Here is a 4,449-nt window from a genome sequence, read left to right on the forward strand (position 1 = left end):
AATGGATAGATCAAGCAGATAAAAAATCAATACAGGATCATTGGCCTAAATGATAAATTAGATCAGATGGATTTAACAGATATAATTAGAACATTACATCCAAAAATAACAGAGTACATATCCTTCCAAAGCACAGATGAAACATTTTGCAGGATAGATCATATGTTAGAACAGAAAACAAATCATAATAAATTTAGGAGAAGTGAAGTCATATCAAGCATTTTTTTCCAAGCACAATAGTATAAAATTAGAAATTAATTACAGGAAGACTCAAAAATTCAAAAATATGTGGAGACTAAACAATGTGCTACCAAACAACCAATGAGGCAAAGAAAATATCAAAAGAGAAAGAAAAAAATACCTTGAGACAAATAAAAATGGAAATCTAACATACCAAAATTTGTGTGAGGCACCCAAAGCACTTCTAAGAGCAAAGTTCACAGTGATAAATGCCTACCTCAAGAAACAAGAGATGTTTCAAATAAACAACCTAACTTTACACCTTACAGGACAAAAAAAAAAAAAAAGTTAATAGGAGTAAGGAAATAAAAAAGATTATAGCAGAGATAAATGAAATAGAGACTAAAAAGACAATAGGATCAGTGAAACTAAGAGGTTGTCCTTTGCAAAGATAAACAAAAGTAACAAGACTTTTGCAAGAGTCATCAAGAAAAAAAAGGACTCAAATAAGTCAGAAATGAAAGAGATATTACAACGGGATACCACAGAAATTCAAAGGATCATAAGAGACTACTATGAACAAGTAGATGCCAAGCACTTGGACAACCTAAAAGAAATGGATAAATTCCTATAAGCATACATTCTACCATGACTGAATCATGCTGACATAGAAAATCTGAACAAACTGATTACTGGTAAGGAGACTGAATCAGTAACCAAAAACTTCCCAATAAACAAAAGTCCAAGAACATACAGCTTCAGTGATAAATTCTACCAAGCATTCAAAGAATTAACACCAACCCTTCTCAAGCTCTTGTTAAAAACTGAAGTGGAGGGAATTCATCCAAACTCATTTTATGGGACCGGCAGTACTCTGGTATCAAAACCTGACAAAGATGCCACAAGAAAACAATGTTACAGGCCAATATCCCTGATAAACATTAAAAACCTCAACAAAATATAAGCAAGCCAAAGTCAACAATACATAAAAAGGATCATACACCATGATCAAGAGGCATTTATTCTAGGGATGCAAGGATGGTTCAACATCCACAAACCAGTAAATGTGATTCACTACGTTAGCAAAATGAAGTACAAAAATCATATGATCATCTCAATAGATGCAGAAAAGGCATTTGAAAAAAACTAACATCCATTTATGATAAAAATTCTCAATAAAGTGGGTATAGAGGGAATATGCCTCAACATAAGAAAGACCATATATGATAAGGCCATAGCTAACATCATACTTAATGGTGAAAGACTGAAAACTTTTCCTCTAAGACCAGGAACAAGATGAGGGTGTTCACTTTCACCACTTCTATTCAACACAATACTTGAAACTCTAACTAGAGCAATCAAGCAAGGAAAAAAAAATTATCAGAATTAGAAAAAAACAGAAGTAAAATTGTCTCTATTTGCAGAAGACATGATTTAATATATAGAAAACCCTAAAGGCCCCAACAAAAAAAACTGTTATCACTAATAAACAAATTTAGTAAAGTTGCAAGATACAAAATCAATACTCAAAAATCTATTACTTTTTGGGGTGCCTGGGTGGCTCAGTCTGTTAAGTGTCTGACTATTGATTTCGGCTTTAGGTCATAATCTCAGGGTCATGAGATCGAGCTCGTGTAGAGCCTGCTTAAGATTCTCTCTTTCCATCTCCCTCTGCCCCATCCTTCACTGCTCATGCTCTAAATAAATAAATAAATATTAAAAATAATAAAAATCTGTTATGCTTCTATACATTAATAATAAACTATCAGAAAGAGAAATAAAACAACCCTGTTTACAACTGCTTCAAAAAAATACACCTGAGGGTGCCTGGGTGGCTCAGTCGTTAAGCTCCTGCCTTCAGCACAGGTCATGATCCCAGGGTCCTGGGATTGAGTCCCTACATCGGGCTCCCTGCTCGGTGGGAAGCCTGCTTCTCCCTCACCCACTCCCCCCTGCTTGTGTCGCTGTGTCTCTCTCTGTCAAATAAATAAATAAAATCTTTAAAAATATATATATATCTAAGAGTAAATTTAACCAAGGAGGTGAAAGACCTGTATACTAATAACTGTCAGACATTAATAAAAGACATTGAAGTCACAAACAAATGGAAAGATATTCTGTGCCAATGGGTTGGAAGACTGATTATTGCTAAAATGTCCTCACTTCCCAAATTAATCTAGAAATTCAGTGCAATTCCTATCAAAGTTCCAGTGGAATTTTTCAAAGAAACAGAACAAACAATCCTAAAATTTGTATGGAACCACAAAAAACCTTGAACAGCCAAAGCAATCTTGAGATAGAAGACCAAAGCTGGAGGCATCACACTCCCTGATTTCAAACTCCATTACAAAGTTATACTAATTAAAACAGTGTGGTAGTGGCATAAAAGCAGACATAGATCAGGGGCACAGAATAGAGAGCCCAGAAATAAACCCACATTTACATGGCCAATTAATTTACAACAAAAGAGGAAAGAATATACCATGGGAAAAGGAGACTCTGTTCACTAAATGGTGTTCAGAAATCCTAACATGCAAAAGAATAAAACTAGACCAGTAAATTACACTATACACAAAGATACATTCAAAATGGATTAAAGATGTTAATGTAAGACCTGAAACCATAAAACTCCTAGAAGAAAACATATGTGGTAAGCTCTTTGGCATAGGTCTTGTTGAGAATTTTAGAATCTGACACCAAAGCAAAAGCAACAAAAGCAAAAATAAGTAAGTGGGACTACGTAATACTAAAAAGCTTCTGCACAACAAAAGAAACCATTCACAAAATGGAAAGGCAACCTAGTGAATGGGAGAAAATACTTGAAAGTCTTATATGTAATAAAGGATTAATATCCAAAATATATGAAAAACACATACAACTCAATAGCAAAAAACAAACAAACAATCCAATTAAAAAATGGGCAGGAGATCTCAACAGACACTTTTCCAAAGAAGACACAGAGAGAGACAAAAGACACAATAAAAGATGCTCAACTTCATTAATCATCAGGGAAATGAAATCAAAACCACAATGAGATATCATATCACACTGTAAGAATAGCTATTATCAAAAAGGCAAGAGAGTGCTCGCTTTGGCGAGCACTAAAATTGGAATGGTACAGAGAAGATTAGCATGGCCCCTGCACAAGGGTGACACGCAAATTCATGAAGCATTCCATACTAAAAAAAAAAAAAAAGGCAAGAGATAAGTGATGGCAAGGATATGGAGAAAAGTAAATCCTTGTATGCTGTGGATTGAAATGTAAATTGGTGAGCCACTATAGAAAACAGCATGGAGGTTCATCAAAAACTTAAAAATAGAACTACTACATGATCCAGTAATTCCAATATTGGATATCTATACAAAGAAAACAAAAACTAATTCTAAAAGATATATACACCCTTATGTTTACTACAACATTATCTACAGTAGGCAAGATACAAAACCAAACCAAGTGTCCACTGATAGGTGAAAGAATAAAGAAATTATGGTATGTATATACAATGGAAAATTATTCACCCATAATAAAGAAGAAATCTTGCCACTTATAGCAACATGGATAGGCCTACAGGGCAGTACGCTAAGTGAAATTAGTCAGAGAAAGACAAGTACCATATGATCTTTATTATATGTGGAATCCCAAAATACAGAATGAACAAACAAAAACAAAACAAACAAGCTCATAGATACAGAGAACAGATTGGTGGTTGCCAGAGGCAGAGTGTGAGGGGTGGGAGAAATGGATAAAGAGGATAAAAAAGTAAAAAGAAAAAAAGAGCTTGATTTCAATGATGACAAATGAATGCCTTTTACATTTTGATTACTAAATGAACATTGTGAGTTCAAGAGGGTCAACATGTGACTATTTCCTAATATAAGTTTTAAGTGTGCAAAATTAGGTTACCCTAATATGAGGCAAGGCCTATAAAATACATTTCTTATTTCCCAGAAGTTGGATGGGTACATTTAAAATTAAACGAAATTCTATTTACAATGTTCCTTTTTTCCTATCATAAAACTAACTTCTATTTTTCAAAAATAAAACATAAAAAAACTATAGATCAATATCTCTCATGAACATAAATGTAAAAATTCTCAACAAATATTAGCAAATTGAATCAAACAAGATTTATATACCACTACCAAGTGAGATTTATCTCAGGTATGTAAGGCAGGTTCAACATTAAAAAATCAATTAATGTAATCCATCACACTGATAGGCTAAAAAGAGAAAAACCACATGATCATTTCAAAATATGCAGAGAAAGT

The 4,449-nt window shown here is 33.6% G+C and overlaps 1 non-coding gene across 1 annotated transcript; it reads left to right on the forward strand.

Annotated features, from left to right (window-relative positions):
* The first annotated feature begins 3,264 nt into the window (after positions 1–3,264).
* LOC118527600 (U6 spliceosomal RNA) lies at positions 3,265–3,364 on the forward strand. Its single transcript, XR_004913187.1, has one exon. It is a non-coding gene; the product is annotated as a U6 spliceosomal RNA (small nuclear RNA).
* Positions 3,365–4,449: the final 1,085 nt, after the last annotated feature.

The sequence above is a fragment of the Halichoerus grypus genome, chromosome 3 (assembly GCF_964656455.1).
Source record: "Halichoerus grypus chromosome 3, mHalGry1.hap1.1, whole genome shotgun sequence".
NCBI lineage: Eukaryota > Metazoa > Chordata > Mammalia > Carnivora > Phocidae > Halichoerus > Halichoerus grypus.